Here is a 23,981-nt window from a genome sequence, read left to right on the forward strand (position 1 = left end):
CTTTGTGCAACGATAGAGAGAAACCGTATAAAAGAGTTATTATCCCACAGATAACTGTGCAAAGGCTCCGTAATTAAAAGCCAAAAGTTAATATAAAACATCCCAGTTAGAGATTTTCCACTGGTCCCGGCGCTGCCGCTATATAATGTTATGGCTGGGCCTAATCCCAATTACGGCTCTGCCTTCCCCTTTGTTTTGTAATTTCCAGGTAATTAAAGCGCACGCCATTGGGTGCATGTCTGCGGCACAAGAACCAGATGTAGATTTCATGGCTTTCTGTGATATCAGACAAAGCCCATTCATTCTCCCATTCAGCTCCAGGTCGGGTACCACCGGCGTAGCTCCCACTGGGGTCTTAAAGGGACACCCTATTACTGCACAACATCGACTCTTTGTTACTGGGTGAAAATCTGGGCTACTACAGGCTACTATAGGCTACTATGGGTTACTATGGGCTACTATGGGCTACTATAGGCTATTATGGGCTACTATGGGTTACTATAGGCTACTATGGGTTACTATAGGCTACTATGGGCTACTATAGGTTACTATAGGCTACTATGGGCTACTATAGGCTACTATGGGCTACTATGATCCCACTTTACAGTAGAGGCTGGTCCTATTGGAGTCAGACGGATTGTTTCCCCCCTATATGCCAACGTCATTTGGAAATGCCCTCCTAAAGGGATTAGGAGGAACGTTGCCCAAAGTAATTTAAAACCAAATTTTGGGTTACTGGAAATCTGGGCTACTATGGGCTGCTATGGGCTACTATGGGCTACTATAGGCTACTATGGGCTGCTATGGGCTACTATGGGCTGCTATGGGCTACTATGGGCTGCTATGGGCTACTAAAGGCTACTATAGGCTGCTATGGGCTGCTATGGGCTACTATGGGCTGTTATGGGCTGCTATGGGCTACTATGGGCTGTTATGGGCTGCTATGGGCTACTATAGGCTACTATAGGCTACTATGGGCTGCTATGGGCTACTATGGGCTGTTATGGGCTGCTATGGGCTACTATAGGCTACTATGGGCTGCTATGGGCTACTATAGGCTACTATGGGCTGCTATGGGCTACTATGGGCTGCTATGGGCTACTAAAGGCTACTATAGGCTACTATGGGCTACTATAGGCTACTATAGGCTACTATGATCCCACTTTACAGTAGAGGCTGATCCTATTGGAGTCGGATTGTTTTTCCCCTATAAGCCAATTTCATTTGGAAATGCCCTCAGATAGGGTATATGGTATATACACAGCGAAGCCAAAAAGGGATTAGGAGGAACGTTGCCCAAAGCCATTCCAAACCAAATTTGGGGTTAAAAACCCTTGCAGACTTAAGGTGCCCATACACAGGCAGATTCAGGTCCTTCAGACCGATTCAGCAACTTATTGGTTGCTATGGGTTACTGCCTGGGGCAAATGTGCCCAGTGTTTATAAATGAGCCCCAGAGTGTGTGACCCTTCTCCATTAAGTGGTGTATATATATATTAATATTATATATTGCATTCCTCCAAATCTGTTCATTCATCTCATTGCACCCTATGGATCTCACCTGATTTTAATTCTTTCGCTTTCTGCCCCATCTTTTTAATCCGATATAGGCAGCAAATCCATTACAGTTACTTAGAACTATTTATATAATAGAAAAAAAAAGATTTTTTCCATCATAATATATAATGAGCGGATGCAAAGACCGACGAGATTTGGTTGTTTCTGAAACACAAACAGTTGCCCTTTACTGTAAGCGGAGAAGCCACGAGGGACCATTAGGAGAAGCCTTTGCCTCTTTACTGGCCTTATTGGCCCTTATTACACATCATTAGTCCTCTCTAATTAGCCTTGTAAATGATTGAAGCCCAGTGTCCAGGAGCTTTACAGTTTGCCGTTCCAGCAGCTATTTGGTTGCTAGGGTCCAAGTTGCCTTAGCAACCAGGGAGTGGTATTTGAATAGGAGAGGGCCTGAATAGGAAAGTAAGTAACAATAACAATAAAACTGGAGCCTCACAGAGCAATAGGGTTTGGCTGCTGGGGTCAGTGACCCCCATTTGAAAGCTGCAAAGAGTCAGAAGAAGAAGGCAAATAATTCAAAAACTATAACAAATAAATAATGAAGACCAATTGAAAAGTTGCTTATGTTCTATAACATATTAAAGTTAACGTAAAGGTGAACCACCCCTTTAATGATGTTGCTTGTCACAATGACATATGTATGACTTTTATTATCCTTATATTTCACAAGAGGGGGTACTCTTAACCCCCCCCTCCGCATTGCACCACAGTCCTGAGATGTCTTTCTCTATTCAGCGTTTTGGCAGTCCCCTATGGAAATGATTGGGTAACTCAGACCTCTGTTGTCTCTTGTTGTGTTATAACTGGAGTCGGGCGCGTCCCTACGGAATAACAACTCCTGCCTGGGGGGGGGATTGTAATTATGTCCTGTTCCGCAGCAGAAATATCTTTCATTTCCACTGAGATACACACGTTACAGACATTTAATCTCATCTATGGGCCTTGATAGGTCATTTGGCCAGTGGGAAGCTGTAGCTAAAATACAAATGATAAACAAAACAGCCCTATTGGGTTTATTTAATGGTTAAATGATTCCCTTTTCTCTGTAATAATAAAACAGTACCTGTACTTGATCCCAACTAAGATATAATTACCCCTTATTGGGGGCAGAACAGCCCTATTGGGTTTATTTAATGGTTAAATGATTCCCTTTTCTCTGTAATAATAAAACAGTATCTGTACTTGATCCCAACTAAGATATAATTACCCCTTATTGGGGCAGAACAGCCCTATTGGGTTTATTTAATGGTTAAATGATTCCCTTTTCTCTGTAATAATAAAACAGTATCTGTACTTGATCCCAACTAAGATATAATTACCCCTTATTGGGGCAGAACAGCCCTATTGGGTTTATTTAATGGTTAAATGATTCCCTTTTCTCTGTAATAATAAAGCAGTACCTGTACTTGATCCCAACTAAGATATAATTACCCCTTATTGGGGGCAGAACAGCCCTATTGGGTTTATTTAATGGTTAAATGATTCCCTTTTCTCTGTAATAATAAAGCAGTACCTGTACTTGATCCCAACTAAGATATAATTACCCCTTATTGGGGGCAGAACAGCCCTATTGGGTTTATTTAATGGTTAAATGATTCCCTTTTCTCTGTAATAATAAAGCAGTACCTGTACTTGATCCCAACTAAGATATAATTACCCCTTATTGGGGCAGAACAGCCCTATTGGGTTTATTTAATGGTTAAATGATTCCCTTTTCTCTGTAATAATAAAACAGTACCTGTACTTGATCCCAACTAAGATATAATTACCCCTTATTGGGGCAGAACAGCCCTATTGGGTTTATTTAATGGTTAAATGATTCCCTTTTCTCTGTAATAATAAAACAGTATCTGTACTTGATCCCAACTAAGATATAATTACCCCTTATTGGGGCAGAACAGCCCTATTGGGTTTATTTAATGGTTAAATGATTCCCTTTTCTCTGTAATAATAAAACAGTATCTGTACTTGATCCCAACTAAGATATAATTACCCCTTATTGGGGCAGAACAGCCCTATTGGGTTTATTTAATGGTTAAATGATTCCCTTTTCTCTGTAATAATAAAGCGGTACCTGTACTTGATCCCAACTAAGATATAATTACCCCTTATTGGGGGCAGAACAGCCCTATTGGGTTTATTTAATGGTTAAATGATTCCCTTTTCTCTGTAATAATAAAGCAGTACCTGTACTTGATCCCAACTAAGATATAATTACCCCTTATTGGGGGCAGAACAGCCCTATTGGGTTTATTTAATGGTTAAATGATTCCCTTTTCTCTGTAATAATAAAACAGTACCTGTACTTGATCCCAACTAAGATATAATTACCCCTTATTGGGGGCAGAACAGCCCTATTGGGTTTATTTAATGGTTAAATGATTCCCTTTTCTCTGTAATAATAAAACAGTACCTGTACTTGATCCCAACTAAGATATACAGTAATTACCCCTTATTGGGGCAGAACAGCCCTATTGGGTTTATTTCATGGTTAAATGATTCCCTTTTCTCTGTAATAATAAAGCAGTACCTGTACTTGATCCCAACTAAGATATAATTACCCCTTATTGGGGCAGAACAGCCCTATTTGGTTTATTTAATGGTTAAATGATTCCCTTTTCTCTGTAATAATAAAACAGTACCTGTACTTGATCCCAACTAAGATATACAGTAATTACCCCTTATTGGGGCAGAACAGCCCTATTGGGTTTATTTCATGGTTAAATGATTCCCTTTTCTCTGTAATAATAAAACAGTACCTGTACTTGATCCCAACTAAGATATAATTACCCCTTATTGGGGCAGAACAGCCCTATTTCGTTTATTTAATGGTTAAATGATTCCCTTTTCTCTGTAATAATAAAACAGTACCTGTACTTGATCCCAACTAAGATATAATTACCCCTTATTGGGGCAGAACAGCCCTATTGGGTTTATTTAATGGTTAAATGATTCCCTTTTCTCTGTAATAATAAAACAGTACCCGTACTTGATCCCAACTAAGATATAATTACCCCTTATTGGGGCAGAACAGCCCTATTGGGTTTATTTCATGGTTAAATGATTCCCTTTTCTCTGTAATAATAAAACAGTACCTGTACTTGATCCCAACTAAGATATAATTACCCCTTATTGGGGCAGAACAGCCCTATTTGGTTTATTTAATGGTTAAATGATTCCCTTTTCTCTGTAATAATAAAACAGTACCTGTACTTGATCCCAACTAAGATATACAGTAATTACCCCTTATTGGGGCAGAACAGCCCTATTGGGTTTATTTCATGGTTAAATGATTCCCTTTTCTCTGTAATAATAAAGCAGTACCTGTACTTGATCCCAACTAAGATATAATTACCCCTTATTGGGGCAGAACAGCCCTATTTGGTTTATTTAATGGTTAAATGATTCCCTTTTCTCTGTAATAATAAAACAGTACCTGTACTTGATCCCAACTAAGATATACAGTAATTACCCCTTATTGGGGCAGAACAGCCCTATTGGGTTTATTTAATGGTTAAATGATTCCCTTTTCTCTGTAATAATAAAACAGTACCTGTACTTGATCCCAACTAAGATATAATTACCCCTTATTGGGGCAGAACAGCCCTATTTCGTTTATTTAATGGTTAAATGATTCCCTTTTCTCTGTAATAATAAAACAGTACCTGTACTTGATCCCAACTAAGATATAATTACCCCTTATTGGGGCAGAACAGCCCTATTGGGTTTATTTAATGGTTAAATGATTCCCTTTTCTCTGTAATAATAAAACAGTACCCGTACTTGATCCCAACTAAGATATAATTACCCCTTATTGGGGCAGAACAGCCCTATTGGGTTTATTTCATGGTTAAATGATTCCCTTTTCTCTGTAATAATAAAACAGTACCTGTACTTGATCCCAACTAAGATATAATTACCCCTTATTGGGGGCAGAACAGCCCTATTGGGTTTAATCACTGTTTAAATAATTTTATTAATAGACTTAAGGTAGGAGATCCGAATTACAGAAAGACCCCTTATCCGGAAAAGCCCAGGTCCCAAGCATTCTGGATAATGGGCCCCATACCTGTATATCACACCCTGATAGACAATTAGGCGACACGGTTAGAAGGGCCCAAGTGATAGGGAGGGGAGCCCTGTTGGCTGGGAACTAAGCAATAAAGAAAAAGGGGAAAAAGTCCTAATAAAGAGAAGACATAGCGGGAATTGTGGCTGTAGGAGCCACGGATACTGGCGGTGCTTAAGTGCTATCGACAGGGAGAAGTCCTTCCCTGCCACTCAGGCTGCCATTGATTTTTCTCCTTTTAACAAGAAAACCTCTACAGTTTGTATAATCCTAACAGCTCAATACGCTCTCAGTGCCTTGTTGGTAATTGTTTGGACACGGCGTTGCGCCCAGATGCTCCCCGTAGCAACGGCACCGACGGACAAGTGTTTTCTATCTGAACATATTCCGTACGGCCGGCCAAGGTTCCCTTATCTCCCTCTCTATCGGCAACTCAAACCGGGATCATTCCCGTAAATCCGCCTTCTGCTCCTTTTTGTGCAAGAAATTCAGTCTTAATTGTGCCGCGAAATCAATAGACTGACTATAAAGTTTATACAAGTCCGGCAACTGCCCGCGTTTATATCTCCCAATGTTAGTGTAAGCCGCTTTTAAACCCCATTAAACCAGTCATTTATCAACTGTATTTCATCCCACTAAATCCAAATATTTGCTTTACACTGTAGCACGGTGCATAAATACCTTGCTGCTCCTCTCCGCAATAGGATCATAAAACTCACTGACACTCGGGGCTCCCACATTGTATAACCCGGGACACTGGCGCTAAAGGAAAGCTAAAAATATGCAGCCCCCCCCCCCCCAACCAAAAAATGTCTTAAGCCAAACCCACCTTTTAAAGCACCGGGACCAAAATCAATGGCCAACAAGGTCCTACACTTTAATAATGAGTTACTGAGGCAAAACTGGAAAGTGTAAAGCAAAACCGGGACATTTAGGGGGGGAATTATTAATGGATGAGTTTTTCGGGCTTAAAAAACTCAATTTGTGTTATGGTTTGAAAATGTATTTATTAAGTGTAAAAACTGGCCATGTAAAGGCTTGTGAGTTTCTATAGAAGTCAATGGGAGTTGCCATAGGCAAAGTCAAGCCATAGTCTCAAACTTCAATTTTTCGAGCTTGTCCTGTCCTGTCCAGACTACAGCCACTCAATCCCGTCCTGTCTGGTCCTGTCCAGTCTATGCCCGCTCCGTCCCGTCCTGTCTGGTCCTGTCCTGTCTACACCCACTCCGTCCCGTCCCGTCCAGTCTACAACCACTCCGTCCCGTCCAGTCTACGCCCGCTCTGTCACATCCTGTCCTGTCTACGGCCACGCCCACTCTGTCCTGTCCAGTCTATGTCCTCTCTGTCCCATCCTCTCCTGTCCAGTCTACACCCACTCCATCCCGTCCTGTCTTGTACAGTCTACACCCACTCCGTCCTGTCCTGTCCAGTCTATGTCCGCTCCATCCCATCCTGTCCAGTCTACGCCCGCTCCATCCCGTCCTGTCTGGTCCTGTCCAGTCTATGTCCGCTCCATCCCATCCCATCCTGTCCCGTCCAGTCTACACCCACTCTGTCCCGTCCTGTCCAGTCTACACCCACTCTGTCCCGTCCAGTCCATGTCCTCTCTGTCCCATCCTCTCCAGTCCAGTCTACACCCACTCCATCCCGTCCTGTCTTGTACGGTCTACACCCACTCCGTCCTGTCCTGTCCAGTCTATGTCCGCTCCATCCCATCCTGTCCAGTCTACGCCCGCTCCATCCCGTCCTGTCTGGTCCTGTCCAGTCTATGTCCGCTCCATCCCATCCTGTCCCGTCCTGTCTACACCCACTCCGTCCCGTCCAGTCTACACCCACTCCGTCCCGTCCAGTCTACGCCCGCTCTGTCACATCCTGTCCTGTCTACGCCCACGCCCACTCTGTCCTGTCCAGTCTATGTCCTCTCTGTCCCATCCTCTCCTGTCCAGTCTACACCCACTCCATCCCGTCCTGTCTTGTACAGTCTACACCCACTCCGTCCTGTCCTGTCCAGTCTATGTCCACTCCATCCCATCCTGTCCAGTCTATGTCCACTCCATCCCATCCTGTCCAGTCTACGCGCGCTCCATCCCGTCCTGTCTGGTCCTGTCCAGTCTATGTCCGCTCCATCCCATCCTGTCCCGTCCAGTCTACGCCCTCTCCGTCCCATCCTGTCTGGTCCTGTCCAGTCTATGCCCACTCTGCCCTGTAACAGCCCCTGCCTCAAGGACTCACCTTCCCATCACCCACTCGTAACAGCCCCCTTGGTGTAACATTGAATGCATTAGAGCTTTGACCCAAAATTAACACCTTTTTGAATCAGGAATATTTGTCGGTGCATCACGAAAGTTTGAATTTTGCAATCAGCCAATGAAAGGGTTCACTTACTCGACCTTCTCCTGGTTTGATCAATGCGATTGCTTCCCTAGTATAAGAATAACATAGGGATGTGCCTTGGGTTCAGCATAGACTGTTATTCCGAGGGTTCTACAGAAGTATTACAACTCCCGGAGCGAATGCCAATTTCTCAAGGAATTTCCACTGAACTGGGCACCAATATTGAAGGCCACAAATCCAATGGATGTTCTTGTCTTGTAGAGGGAACCGCGCCAAATGATTCATGGAAGACTCATAGGAGGGAAGCAGATAGGGATCTTGGCCAGGCCAAACAATCTGTCATCAGAACATCCCAGCTGAACAGGGATTCACCAGAAGAATGTCTCCAAAGAGCCACGGCTAAGGCGACGCGGGGAATCTGTGGAGCTGTTTTGAGATAAATCTTTCAGCCAGTGAATAGTAGGAGATTGTAGCCTTCACAGTTATGCATTTGTGTACTCAACCCCGGGGCGTGAGTGATGTCTCACTGAACGGCACGGCTTCTACATGAATATTCTCCGCACAGCGTCAATAGCCAACATTAATCTAAGCGCTGCCTTAACGGTTCCAGCAAAGCCATGAATACAGAAATCTTTTGTTTGCTCCCCCCGCCATTGGGCAGGGGTGCCCCAAACACTCATTATCATGGCCGGGGGGGGGCTGAGGTTTTAATGGCTGGATATATCAGGCAAAACTGCTATAAAATTATATCACAGCAAAAACGTCTTCATTTTTACTTGGAACCCAAATCACTTAGTTTTACCGATTCTCATCCAATTTTTGGGCAAATCTTTTTGGGTTTAAAAGGTGATAAGGTCTGACCCGTCTGAGCAGGCAAAAGTAAACTAGTCCAGTGGAAACCAAATTCACTTGTATACACTGAACATATAGATTGACATCCAAAAACAACCAATAACTGATACAAGAGGTAAAGGGGGCCCTACCCAAAAGAGCTTACAATCTTAAAGTACCCCAAGGATTACCATTTAAAGATTAATGGCCACATTCACCAATCGAGTGAGGCATGGTTTGGGTCTATGGGTCAAATTGCTCAATATCGGGGGTGGGGGGATAGGAACAATTTAGGGGCCAATTTTCCAGTCATGAATTGGAAACATGTTATTCCAAACTTGAGCATCACCACATCTGATGTTGTCATGGCGATCCAACACAGTTCCTGATAAGCCCTGTCTAGTTTTATCTAATTTGATCAAGATATTCATAAAAGAACACTAGTACTGGGAAGCTTCAGTTGAGATCTTCTTAGAAAAATCCATGTCCATTGGCAAGTGTCAATCGAGAACTTCCTAGTAAAACATATGGTCATTGGTTGGTGTCAGCACCTTCTTAAAAATTCACACTGGCAGTTGTCAGTCAGTGAAGATCCTCCTTGACCATTGGCAGGTTTCAGGCAATCAAGATCTTTCTAAAAACCTCATGCCCATTAGCAAGTAGCAATCAGATCAATCAAGATCTTCCTAGAAAAGCTCATAAGCATTGGCAAGTACCAGTCAATCAAGATTGTCCTAAGAGAAACCCATGACCATGACCATTGGCAAGTACCAGTCAATCAAGATCTTCTTCAAAGACTCCATGACAATTGGCAAGTATCAGTCAGTCAAGATCTTCTTCAGAGATTCCATGATAATTGGCAAGTATCAGTCAATAGAGACCTTCCTAGAAAAACATTTGACCATTGGTCAGTATCAAGATTTTCTTAAAAATCAACATTGGCAAGTATCAGTCAGTCAAGATCTTACTAAAAACCTTCTTTACGTTAGCAAGTCAATTAATCAATCAATGATGTTCTTTCTAGAAAAACTCATGAGCATTGGCAAGTACCAGTCAACCAAGATTGTCCTAAGAGAAACCCATGACCATTGGCAAGTATCAGTCAATGAAGATCTTCTTTAAAACTCCATGACCATTGGCAAGTATCAGTCAGTCAAGATCTTACTAAAAATCTCCTGGATGTTAGCAAGTATCAAGCAATCAATCATTAAATCAGTCGAGGAAACTCTTCCTAGAAAATCTCATGAGCATTGGCAAGTACCGGTCAATCAAGATCTTCCTAGAAATCTCCAAGCCAATTAGAAAGTACAATCAAACTCTCCTTGGAAAACCCATGAGCATTGGCAAGTACCAGTCAATCAAGATCTTATTCGAAGACTCCATGAGTATTGGCAAGTACCAGTCAATCAAGATCTTCTTCAAAGTCTCCATGACAATTGGCAAGTACCAGTCAATCAAGATCTTCTTCAAAGGCTCCATGACAATTGGCAAGTACCAGTCAATCAAGATCTTCTTCAAAGTCTCCATGACAATTGGCAAGTACCAGTCAATCAAGATCTTCTTCAAAGACTCAATGACAATTGGCAAGTACCAGTCAATCAAGATCTTCTTCAAAGACTCCATGAGTATTGGCAAGTACCAGTCAATCAAGATCTTCTTCAAAGTCTCCATGACAATTGGCAAGTACCAGTCAATCAAGATCTTCTTCAAAGTCTCCATGACAATTGGCAAGCACCAGTCAATCAAGATCTTCCTAGAAAACTCCAAGACAATTGGAAAGTACAATTGAAATCTTCTTGGAAAACCCATGAGAATTGGGCAAGTACCAGTCAATCGAGAAGGTCCTAAAAAGAAACCAGGCCCATTGACTTATATCAGCCGTCATGAGTTGGTCATAGATGTCCGCCCTACAGACCCCCGTGCCACCTACTGATATTTTCCCCACGACGCTTTAGCAATGTAGCCTTAGGATATATCTATCTGTTCTGCAGCCAAGTTCATAGGAAGGAATGTAGACAACCAGTAGGCTCGCCCAACAATAGCTCCTTTCTGCAGTCTCATATGGAATCTATTTTGCACATGCGATTTTTATTTCAGAATCCCAATACCCCGACAAGTTCTATATCATCTAAAGACAACACACACACACACAATTCATTTCTTGGCTTGGGCCCCAGATTCCCTCATTGCTCTCCCGCCTTTGTGGCCATCGATGATTCCCCCGTCATAAATTTTCATCAAGATGTATCAATCAACATCAAATTCCTATTAGCCTGTCCCCCCCCCCTCCCGCTTCCTCTTGTCTACTTACAGCAATGGGGATTTATCTGCTCCAAGAGCCGCTGTTCTGCCACAACTCTGACTCTAATCCCATAAGTGCGGGCAGGACATGAACTACTCATGCTCATACAATTTAACCCTTTCCACCCTCGGGACCCACCTTCATGCTCTCATAGATATGTCTTTAGCCTGTTATTTATACAACACTGTTTCAGTTTAGATTTAGTTCTAATGAATTGTGCTTAGTACTGGGGAATCCCTATGTGCCATAGTTTTATGGTATCTCTCTGTACAGGCTATGGGCAAACTTAGGGGGGCTGTTCCTGCTGAATTGTGCTTAGTACAGGGGAATCCCTATGTGCCATAGTTTTATGGTATCTCTCTGTACAGGCTATGGGCAAACTTAGGGGGCTGTTCCTGCTGAATTGTGCTTAGTACAGGGGAATCCCTATGTGCCATAGTTTTATGGTATCTCTCTGTACAGGCTATGGGCAAACTTAGGGGGCTGTTCCTGCTGAATTGTGCTTAGTACAGGGGAATCCCTATGTGCCATAGTTTTATGGTATCTCTCTGTACAGGCTATGGGCAAACTTAGGGGGCTGTTCCTGCTGAATTGTGCTTAGTACAGGGGAATCCCTATGTGTCATAGTTTTATGGTATCTCTCTGTACAGGCTATGAGCAAACTTAGGGGGCTGTTCCTGCTGAATTGTGCTTAGTACAGGGGAATCCCTATGTGCCATAGTTTTATGGTATCTCTCTGTACAGGCTATGAGCAAACTTAGGGGGCTGTTCCTGCTGAATTGTGCTTAGTACAGGGGAATCCCTATGTGCCATAGTTTTATGGTATCTCTCTGTACAGGCTATGAGCAAACTTAGGGGGCTGTTCCTGCTGAATTGTGCTTAGTACAGGGGAATCCCTATGTGCCATAGTTTTATGGTATCTCTCTGTACAGGCTATGAGCAAACTTAGGGGGCTGTTCCTGCTGAATTGTGCTTAGTACAGGGGAATCCCTATGTGCCACAGTTTTTGCTGTTGGGCCCAATAACTTCTTGTGACACCACAGGGGAAGGCGGCAGTTTCTTGGCAGTCTGTACGGAACCCCCCCTGTAAGGCTGATGGAACGGTCGCTTTTACCCGTGGAACATAATCCTTTATATCCTATGATCTATATCACACCTCTCCCCCCACATGATATGCGACGTGGCTCTCCGGACAGTGTATGAATTACGCCGTGTCATGTGTCGTTAGTCACTCCGGGCACCGCGCCGCCATTACTCAACATGTCAGCTCACTTGGTTTCACTTGCAATTTAACTCTTCCTACTAACTGCCAACGTGTGTAACTGCCTCCCATAGACTTTAATTATAATCACATGGACGATTGTCCAATTACACATGATCGCTAATCGCAATCTGTCACTCAAGTCACATGATGTCTACTGCTCGTTCTGACTTCAAGCCGACTGTACTAATCAATATCTATTGCTGAGCCGCGCAGTTAATTAATGTAGCAAAGCGTTATCTCGCCGAGGCGACTTGTACGGACCCTCAAAGCACTTCTGTTAATTGGCGTTGCCTTCAATTAGCGGCAATTTAACTCACTCACATCTGCATAGTCGGGCCTGACGGTTCCAATTACTGACCCATGTAACCGGGCCCGGACTGGCAATCGGGGGTTCTGGGAATGCCAGGGGGGCTGTAAGGTGCCATAGGCACTAACTATTTATTGGGCTGGGGGGGCTGTTTGTGCCTCTGGGTACTGGGAATGCCAGGGGGGCTGTAAGGTGCCACAGACACTCACTATTTATTGGGCTGGGGGGGGGCTGTTTGTGCCTCTGGGTACTGGGAATGCCAGGGGGGCTGTAAGGTGCCACAGACAGTCACTATTTATTGGGCTGGGGGGGCTGTTTGTGCCTCTGGGTACTGGGAATGCCAGGGGGGGCTGTAAGGTGCCACAGACAGTCACTATTTATTGGGCTGGGGGGGGGCTGTTTGTGCCTCTGGGTACTGGGAATGCCAGGGGGGCTGTAAGGTGCCATAGGCACTAACTATTTATTGGGCTGGGGGGGCTGTTTGTGCCTCTGGGTACTGGGAATGCCAGGGGGGCTGTAAGGTGCCACAGACACTCACTATTTATTGGGCTGGGGGGGGGCTGTTTGTGCCTCTGGGTACTGGGAATGCCAGGGGGGCTGTAAGGTGCCACAGACAGTCACTATTTATTGGGCTGGGGGGGCTGTTTGTGCCTCTGGGTACTGGGAATGCCAGGGGGGGGCTGTAAGGTGCCACAGACAGTCACTATTTATTGGGCTGGGGGGGGCTGTTTGTGCCTCTGGGTACTGGGAATGCCAGGGGGGGGCTGTAAGGTGCCACAGACAGTCACTATTTATTGGGCTGGGGGGGGGCTGTTTGTGCCTCTGGGTACTGGGAATGCCAGGGGGGCTGTAAGGTGCCACAGACAGTCACTATTTATTGGGCTGGGGGGGGCTGTTTGTGCCTCTGGGTACTGGGAATGCCAGGGGGGCTGTAAGGTGCCACAGACAGTCACTATTTATTGGGCTGGGGGGGCTGTTTGTGCCTCTGGGTACTGGGAATGCCAGGGGGGCTGTAAGGTGCCACAGACAGTCACTATTTATTGGGCTGGGGGGGCTGTTTGTGCCTCTGGGTACTGGGAATGCCGGGGGGGGGCTGTAAGGTGCCACAGACAGTCACTATTTATTGGGCTGGGGGGGGCTGTTTGTGCCTCTGGGTACTGGGAATGCCAGGGGGGCTGTAAGGTGCCATAGGCAGTCACTATTTATTGGGCTGGGGGGGGGGCTGTTTGTGCCTCTGGGTACTGGGAATGCCAGGGGGGCTGTAAGGTGCCACAGACAGTCACTATTTATTGGGCTGGGGGGGCTGTTTGTGCCTCTGGGTACTGGGAATGCCAGGGGGGCTGTAAGGTGCCACAGACAGTCACTATTTATTGGGCTGGGGGGGGGGGCTGTTTGTGCCTCTGGGTACTGGGAATGCCGGGGGGGCTGTAAGGTGCCACAGACAGTCACTATTTATTGGGCTGGGGGGGCTGTTTGTGCCTCTGGGTACTGGGAATGCCAGGGGGGCTGTAAGGTGCCACAGACAGCCACTATTTATTGGCCCATATTGAATCCCAGTCCAGGCCTGTATGTAACCCACAGGGGGCCCCTGTATAAAGGGTTAACTCTAGCCGAGCGCAGGGTGCAGCCCCCCAGCCAATCCCATTAATCCCCCCCGGACCCTGCCGGATAACTGTTTATGGAGAGATGAATGGGAGTAATAATGCTGTGGGAAGGCCGCTGATATATGCACTGCTAATGGCTGCCAGTGATCGCTCGGTTAATAAAACAATGTGTATTTGTCACCCGGGGGCACGGGGGGGTCTCGTCGTCCCTCTGCCATAGAATCTTATCGCTGCGCCTGTATGGGGGGGGTGATAGGGAGATAGGGTGCCCGGGCGTAATTGAACTGCCAGCCGGGATGGAACTGAATGAACTTGATATCTTAATGGTGGGAGATAGGAGAGGAGTAATGGCGGAGCCATCGGGGGATTTAATGAACACACAGATCAGGGCATGACACCGCTTTCCGACTGTCACCTTCGCTCCTAGCTGCCGCCTTGCAAGCGGGGAGGTTTCTTTAATATTATTCTTATCAACTGGCAAATGGCGAATATATAATGGTTGGGGGGAGTTTTAGTGAGATGCACAGATACAGTTATTATTATACCCGCACCGTCGGCAGATTCTGAATAATATTCAATAAATCATCCCCAACCCAAATACAATTAACCTTCCCATTGTTCCACTGCGGGGGGCGGGGGGGACATTTCGGCTCACCGGGCCCTTTCAGCGCATTCTCAGATCAGAATCACTATCTGGCGACTGATGAAATGCAGATAAATCGCAAATTCTCGGTTTACCCCGATTTGGCAGCCGAGCGCCGCGCCTCAGGTTCCCTCAGATAAGGGAAAGGCGTATGAATGTCAGAAGGCAGATGGGGAGCGGCGAGAGCTACCTGAGATCAGGCAGGTTGATTGCCAGCCTCGGGGAATAGCTGATAATGGCTATTAATTAGCTGAGCAGATGATTCCCGGGCAAGGGGCAGGTTTGCAGGTAGCCAACATGTTTTCAGCCGGAGCAAAAGCTTGAAAAGTGTTGGTTTGGAAGGAGGCCAGAAGGTGAGATAAGGGCACAATACTCCTGTTCTATGTGCAGAGCCCAGAACCAACGTTATAGAGTTTGAATGGTGATGATTACCTTAACCCTGGGCATGGTGTGGGCATAAAGGGCTATTAACGATGTAGGAATGACAGGTATAGTAAGGCAAGATGGAAACAGCAGGGCAAGATGGAGATATTAGCAAAACTGGAGACAGTAGGCAAGATGGAGACAGTAGGGCAAGATGGAGACAGTAGGGCAAGATGGAGACAGTAGGACAAGATGGAGACAGTAGGACAAGATGGAGACAGTAGGACAAGATGGAGACAGTAGGACAAGATGGAGACAGTAGGACAAGATGGAGACAGTAGGGCAAAATGGAGACAGTAGACAAGATGGAGAATAGTAGGGCAAGATGGAGACAGTAGGGCAAGATGGAGACAGTAGGACAAGATGGAGACAGTAGGGCAAAATGGAGACAGTAGACAAGATGGAGAATAGTAGGGCAAGATGGGGACAGTAGGGCAAGATGGAGACAGTAGGGCAAGATGGAGACAGTAGGGCAAGATGGAGAGAGTAGGACAAGATGGAGACAGTAGGACAAGATGGAGACAGTAGGGCAAGATGGAGAGAGTAGGACAAGATGGAGACAGTAGGACAAGATGGAGACAGTAGGGCAAGATGGGGACAGTATGGCAAGATGGAGACAGTAGACAAGATGGAGACAGTAGGGCAAGATGGAGACAGTAGGGCAAGATGGAGACAGCAGGACAAGATGGAGACAGTAGGGCAAGATGGAGAATAAGATGGAGACAATAGGGCAAGATGGAGACAGTAGGGCAAGATGGAGAGAGTAGGACAAGATGGAGACAGTAGGGCAAGATGGAGACAGTAGGGCAAGATGGAGACAGTAGGACAGGATGGGGACAGTATGGCAAGATGGAGACAGTAGACAAGATGGAGACAGTAGGGCAAGATGGAGACAGTAGGGCAAGATGGAGACAGTAGACAAGATGGAGACAGTAGGGCAAGATGGAGACAGTAGGGCAAGATGGGGACAGTAGGGCAAGATGGAGACAGTAGACAAGATGGAGACAGTAGGGCAAGATGGAGACAGTAGGGCAAGATGGGGACAGTAGGGCAAGATGGAGACAGTAGACAAGATGGAGACAGTAGGGCAAGATGGAGACAGTAGGACAAGATGGAGACAGTAGACAAGATGGAGACAGTAGACAAGATGGAGACAGTAGGGCAAGATGGAGACAGTAGGGCAAGATGGAGACAGTAGGGCAAGATGGAGACAGCAGGACAAGATAGAGACAGTAGGGCAAGATGGAGAATAAGATGGAGACATTAGGGAAAAATGGAGAATGGAGAATAAGATGAAGACAGGAGAGTAAGATGGAGGCAGTAGGGCAAGAATTTAACTGATTGCAGTATTGCCAGACTACTGGACATGCTGAGAGATGAAGCCTGTAACATATATTTTGCTCAGCAACATCTAAACCACAGATGAACCTGGGTAGGGTGACTGCACCCCCTTGAAAGACCTCTGTGTCCCAGAAACCCCTATTTCCTTGGGTTTTGTATCTTTAGAGATCCCATGCGCTTCCCCCGCACACATGTAGCTCTCGAGCCCTTCAGTGCCGGTGGGGCAAACGTACAGAACTGCCCCTCAGCCGCCCAAAGGAACCCTGCTTAGGAATGTAGTGTAGGGCTCTGTGTTTATTTAATGAATATACATATATATTATAACTGTGTAGGGAGGGGGTATCTTTATTCCTGGGTTTCAGGTAGCTGTAAATACACCTCTCTCTCTGATCCCGGCCTGACAATAGCTACACGCTTCTTTTTAAAGAACATTAATCCGATTTTGTGTTTGATTTAATAGTAGTTGCCCGACATGAAGGCAATGCGATTAGTTGGAACAAAGGCGGCTAATTACAGGTTACAGAGGCCCAAAGCGGCCGAGTACAAAGGAACCCAATCTGTTTACTCCTGTGTTTGCTCAGCCGCTATTCTTGTTGGATCAGACCTGCTCCACCTCTGCTTTTACTTATCTGCCAGCCGGACGGATTAACTGTCACCCCCATTCCCACAGGTGTCAGATAAAATAGTCCTTAAATCAATCACTGGCACCCTAGTCGCACCTGTGAGCAGGTAGAGGGAATCGCCTACTACACAATAGTGCACATTGGTTTCCCATAGACGGATTAAAGATGGCGCTCTGTGCCCCAGGAAGTGCCCAATAAAGGCATAAATGTCTTCTACAGAAGCGTGGGATCTGCCCAGGACTCAATGTCACATTGGCTGGGTGACTGATACCCATCAAGACCCTCAAACTTATCAGGAACCACTGACTTGACCTCTGAGGCTTGTGCCCCATTTTGGTTTCCCTGATCTGAGCATAATAAATAGATAATAAATAGATAAGACTCTCTTGTCTTCCTCTTCCATAGAAGAAAGGCTTTCATTGCATTATGCCCTTATACATGTGGCTGTAGAGCAGTGATCCCCAACCAGTGGCTCGTGAGCAATATGTTGCTCCCCAACCCTTTGGATTTTGCTCCCAGTGGCCTCAAAGCAGGTGCACATTTTGTGAATTTATGGTTAGGAGGCAAGTGTTGGAGGCATAAGAACCCAGTATAATGCCAAACAGGGCCTTCTGCAGACTGCCAGTCAACATAGGGGCTACCAAATAGTAAATTCTAGCTCTTATTGGCACCTCCAGGAACCATTTTTATGGTTGTGTTGGTCCCCAACACTTTTTCCACTTGAATGTGGCTCACGGGTATAAAAGGTTGGGGATCCCTGCTGTAGAGGATGTTCTTTAGCTTCATCTTTAGCTTGTTGACCTGGACTTTAACCTATATATATAATTGTGCTCATTCATAAAGGGATCCCGAGATAAAAGATGGGAGTTGTAGGGGATCCATAGAAAGGTGCCAGTACAAAGGGAGATAGAAGCAGTAATTAGTATGGGGGTCATGGGAAGGTTCCCTAAGATTTCTATGATTAGAAGTGTGATAAGCAGCAGAAGGAGATAGGCCAGAGGTTAGTGGGAGGCTGAATAGGTGAGTTAGATAAAAGCTTTGATTGGCGGGACTTCCTTTCAGAGGGTCAATGTCAGTAGGTCTCTATGGGAAAGGCCAAGCATCAATCTAGTGAGATCTTTAGTATGTAGAGTGGAGGGAATTAGCATAGCATTTTAATTAAAAACTACCTCAACGTGGAACGGTCAATGTCCTACACAAATTAGCGTGGCTGTAAGTAGAGGAGGCTTTCTCTTCAATATCGAGCAGAAGGGAAAAGTCAATGGAAAAAGACATGGGCTGGAGTTGAAGAGGAAAAGGCTATGGGGATTCAGGAACATGAAAACAGTTTGTGAGAAGGAAAACACAGCCCTTTGGTTTTCATCTCAGGCTTCTTCTGCTGCCCACAGTCCCCTCGGGGCATTATCGGCAAGAGATAATAGCTTAAGCGCCACCAAAAACAGAGCTGGCCCAGAAGGTCTTATCTGAACGCCTCACAATGATGCAAATTCCAACTGGGCATCCTTGACCCCATTGTTATATATTGAGCCTATACTCTAGTGGTCATCACTAGGCCATCTACTACCTTTTGGGTCATCACTAGGCCATCTATTACCTTTTGGGTCATCACTAGGCCATCTGGTCCCCAGCTCTCATCAACTGCCCAGTTTGTAGATAAACACCCACACACTTGCACCTTCCATCTCTAGCCACTATTGGTAGTTACTAGAGAAATGGGTTCCTCTCTGTGTCTCTGGTTCTGTTTGACAAGACTAGGCCTACCTTCCCCCAAGCCATAGGCCCAAAACATGACTTACAAAGTACGTGAATATGGCCCTCAAGTGGAAGAAACTACGGCTAGCTCATCATGGCTATTGAGTTGCACCAAAAACAGAGTTGGCTCAGAAGGTCTTATCTGAATGTAACCATTCCCCTCACATTGATAGCAAATTCCAACTGGGCATCCTTGACCCCATTGTTATATATTGAGCCTATATTCTAGTGGTCATCACTAGGCCATCTGGTCCCTTTTGGGCTGAGTCCATCAACTGCCCAGTTTGTAGATAAACACCCTCACACTTGCACCTTCCATCTCTAGCCACTATTGGTAGTTACTAGAGAAACGGGTTCCTCTCTGTGTCTCTGGTTCTGTTTGACAAGACTAGGCCCACCTTCCCCCAAGCCATAGGCCCAAAACATGACTTCCAAAGTACGTGAATATGGCCCTCAAGTGGAAGAAACTACTGCTAACTCATCATGGCCCTTGAGTTGCACCAAGATGTAGATGTTTTGCTCAGGGCCACACTACGGTACCAATGGGCCAGAGCAAAGATCTACCCTACAGAAGTTTGGACATAATAAGGCAGACACCCCAACTTTGCTCTCATTGGTGGAATTCAAGCTGAACCTCCCAACCTATCTCTGCGAGGAACATCACAATTCAGATTTTTATTAGAAACATCTGGTTTAACGCCCTGATTTAACCCCCATTTCACCTTGTCACTTGGGCAGAATGTGAGTGTAAAATGGGGGTGCAGTGCGGGGTTTGGGGTTGATGAAAGATGGATAACCTGATGGAGGGCCCCCTGTCCCGATGCCTATTTTTCCTACATATCGAAACAACCCTGGTTTTGTTGAGGTGCCACCATGGAGAGTATTTTTGTGGATTTGTGCGATTTCCAAGAAGACCAAGCGCAACTTGGGTCAAGCTGGATCTTTCGGCCTCAGTACATTTGGAAATGCAGCAGAAGGGGCCACATCTGGCCTCCCAGCAGGCTCTCATGTTTCCTCATTGCTCTCTGCTAGAGGGACGCTGGGATAAGCCCTTTGTGCCGCGGACTCGCAGCCGGACGCAGCTGTTCCAAAGAATGCAGCAAACAGCGCTGGCCCCTCCCTGGTGTCGTCCACAAATTGTACAAAATCGGAGCGACCCCCCCACTTATATTATAGGGACCCATATCCCTTTGACTTTGAGCTTTTATGGCAAAGTAACCAGAGACAAACTCGTTTATATTGGTCAGTCGGCCAATGGGCCAATGGAATGCTTCCCCTTGAGGCCGGAACCAAAGTTTTGGGTTAACTTGACTGGTTGATGGGGTTCTAGACAGAAGGGGGCAGATTTTATCTACAGATCACTTCTACCTTCTCTATCATTCTTGCTTTCCCTTCGGTGCCAGTAAGAAGGGCACAAAGGGCCTCGTTGCAGTACCCCATATCTGGCTGTAGGAGGCAGTATTGAGGTTAAATACATGTAACATGTCAGATTCAGGCATCTCTCTAGTAATTTCTATAATAAACCACTTTCCCAGTGAAAATCTAAAACCGATCTAATATTTTCAGCCTCCCTCGTCGTTTCAGGGATGGAATGTTTTTATCTTTCTTTTCTGACCTCTTTCCTAATGATCCTCCAGTCTGTCTTTCACACCAGTGTCTGGTTGCTAGGGTAAGTGTTACCCTGACAACCAGAAACAAGTTTATGTAGAACCCAATTTTAGCACTAAATCAGAACCACTGGGAGCATGCAATGTAATGTCCCTAACTGCCCATGCACCCCCCTGTGCCAAACCTATTAACCCTTAATGTTATAGAACAGATTCAGTAGGTCACTCAGAGCTGCTGCTTATATAGAGCTTGTGGCTATAACCCAGGCCCGGACTGGCAATCTGTGGGTTCCGGCAAATGCCAGAGGGGCTGTTTAAGGTGCCACAGTCACTATTTATTGGGCTGGGGGGGGGGCTGTTTGTGCCTCTGGGTACTGGGAATGCCAGGGGGGCTGTAAGGTGCCACAGACAGTCACTATTTATTGGGCTGGGGGGCTGTTTGTGCCTCTGGGTACTGGGAATGCCAGGGGGGCTGTAAGGTGCCACAGACAGTCACTATTTATTGGGCTGGGGGGGGGGCTGTTTGTGCCTCTGGGTACTGGGAATGCCAGGGGGGCTGTAAGGTGCCACAGACAGTCACTATTTATTGGGCTGGGGGGGGGGCTGTTTGTGCCTCTGGGTATAGGGAATGCCAGGGGGGCTTTACGTGCCACAGACAGTCACTATTTATTGGGCTGGGGGGGCTGTTTGTGCCTCTGGGTACTGGGAATGCCAGGGGGGCTGTAAGGTGCCACAGACAGTCACTATTTATTGGGCTGGGGGGGGGCTGTTTGTGCCTCTGGGTACTGGGAATGCCAGGGGACTGTAAGGTGCCACAGACAGTCACTATTTATTGGGCTGGGGGGGCTGTTTGTGCCTCTGGGTACTGGGAATGCCAGGGGGGGCTGTAAGGTGCCACAGACAGTCACTATTTATTGGGCTGGGGGAGGGGCTGTTTGGGCCCCTGGGTACTGGGAATGCCAGGGGGGCTGTAAGGTGCCACAGACAGTCACTATTTATTGGGCTGGGGGGGGGGCTGTTTGTGCCTCTGGGTACTGGGAATGCCAGGGGGGCTGTAAGGTGCCACAGACAGTCACTATTTATTGGGCTGGGGGGGCTGTTTGTGCCTCTGGGTACTGGGAATGCCGGGGGGGCTGTAAGGTGCCACAGACAGTCACTATTTATTGGGCTGGGGGGGCTGTTTGTGCCTCTGGGTACTAGGACCCCTACTTTATTTATCCCACTACCCCTCTGATTCCGGGCGGATATCGCCAGATTAGCGTTTCGCTGCCCTATTTCGCTTTGGAAATTCCCCCTAGGGCTTTCGCCTCACTCCGACAATTGTCCCCAATTCCACTTCAAAAACAAACAACAAAAAACATGAAACAAATCTCGGGCAGATTTACTTTCCCTTCTGTAAATCTCCCGACGGCACAAAATCCATAAATCACAGAAATGTAACGTTTCCAATCTCCGTGCCGACGCGGCGTTATTCCCCTGGCAACATGGGGGGGGGGTTGCCAATCATACACATCATATAATGCCTCCCTATAATGCAATCGCCCTAAAAAGCCGCTCTTTCGTAAAAACGTGCAAAAAACAAAAAAAATCACCCCGAAATTCGAACAAAATGACTTATCTTGACTTAATCGCCCAGAAAACCGATGCAATAATTCCGCATTCATAAAACCCAAGGGCGAATGGCTGCCAACGCGGGGAATGTTCCGACGCCGTAATTACGGATCGCACTGGCGTAGCCGACTTTAACTCGCTCCGAGTGGTTTCCCACTTGCCGAATAAGTGTTATTTATTTTTTTCTAGATAAATTCAGGCAATTTCAGCTCCGTCGCTGTCAGACAAACCCCACACAGATGAGGCCCCCGCGTGATTGATTCTCCTGCCGGCGCCGAAACTGAGGCACTAAACTCAAATTGTTCCACATCGGCGGGATGAGATCCTTCCCGTTATACGGGGGCCGTCAGCGCTACTGCTTATGGGGCACTGCGGGTACTACTTCTGCCCCAATAAGGGGTAATTATATCTTAGTTGGGATCAAGTACAGGTACTGTTTTATTATTACAGAGAAAAGGGAATCATTTAACCATTAAATAAACCCAATAGGGCTGTTCTGCCCCAATAAGGGGTAATTATATCTTAGTTGGGATCAAGTACAGGTACTGTTTTATTATTACAGAGAAAAGGGAATCATTTAACCATGAAATAAACCCAATAGGGCTGTTCTGCCCCAATAAGGGGTAATTATATCTTAGTTGGGATCAAGTACAGGTACTGTTTTATTATTACAGAGAAAAGGGAATCATTTAACCATGAAATAAACCCAATAGGGCTGTTCTGCCCCCAATAAGGGGTAATTATATCTTAGTTGGGATCAAGTACAGGTACTGTTTTATTATTACAGAGAAAAGGGAATCATTTAACCATGAAATAAACCCAATAGGGCTGTTCTGCCCCAATAAGGGGTAATTATATCTTAGTTGGGATCAAGTACAGGTACTGTTTTATTATTACAGAGAAAAGGGAATCATTTAACCATTAAATAAACCCAATAGGGCTGTTCTGCCCCAATAAGGGGTAATTATATCTTAGTTGGGATCAAGTACAGGTACTGTTTTATTATTACAGAGAAAAGGGAATCATTTAACCATGAAATAAACCCAATAGGGCTGTTCTGCCCCAATAAGGGGTAATTATATCTTAGTTGGGATCAAGTACAGGTACTGTTTTATTATTACAGAGAAAAAGGAATCATTTAACCATGAAATAAACCCAATAGGACTGTTCTGCCCCCAATAAGGGGTAATTATATCTTAGTTGGGATCAAGTACAGGTACTGTTTTATTATTACAGAGAAAAGGGAATCATTTAACCATGAAATAAACACAATAGGGCTGTTCTGCCCCAATAAGGGGTAATTATATCTTAGTTGGGATCAAGTACAGGTACTGTTTTATTATTACAGAGAAAAGGGAATCATTTTTTAAAATTAGAATTATTTGCTTATAATGGAGTCTATGGGAGATGGCCTTTCCATAATTTTGAACTTTATGGATAACGGGTTTCTGGACAGATTCCACACCTGTATGTATATATATATATATATATATATATATATATATATATATGAATAAGGAATTATAAGAATGTCCCCAGTACAGGGTATGTTTACAGTTTACATGTATATCAGTAGCCGTAATGTACAGTGCTTTACAGAGAGATCCCTTATCTGGAAAACCCAGGTCCCTGCATTCCAGATAATAGGTCCCATACCCGCACAGAATGAAATACCCTAACACTCACCCGATT

The 23,981-nt window shown here is 45.6% G+C and overlaps 1 protein-coding gene across 1 annotated transcript in view; it reads right to left on the minus strand.

Moving 5' to 3' along the window:
* Nucleotides 1-23,981, minus strand: part of hs3st3a1 (heparan sulfate-glucosamine 3-sulfotransferase 3A1) — a 53,540-nt gene that overhangs the window by 27,619 nt on the left and 1,940 nt on the right. The gene's annotated exons all lie outside the window — the stretch shown is intronic.

The sequence above is a fragment of the Xenopus tropicalis genome, chromosome 10 (genome assembly GCF_000004195.4).
Source record: "Xenopus tropicalis strain Nigerian chromosome 10, UCB_Xtro_10.0, whole genome shotgun sequence".
Taxonomy (NCBI): Eukaryota; Metazoa; Chordata; class Amphibia; order Anura; family Pipidae; genus Xenopus; species Xenopus tropicalis.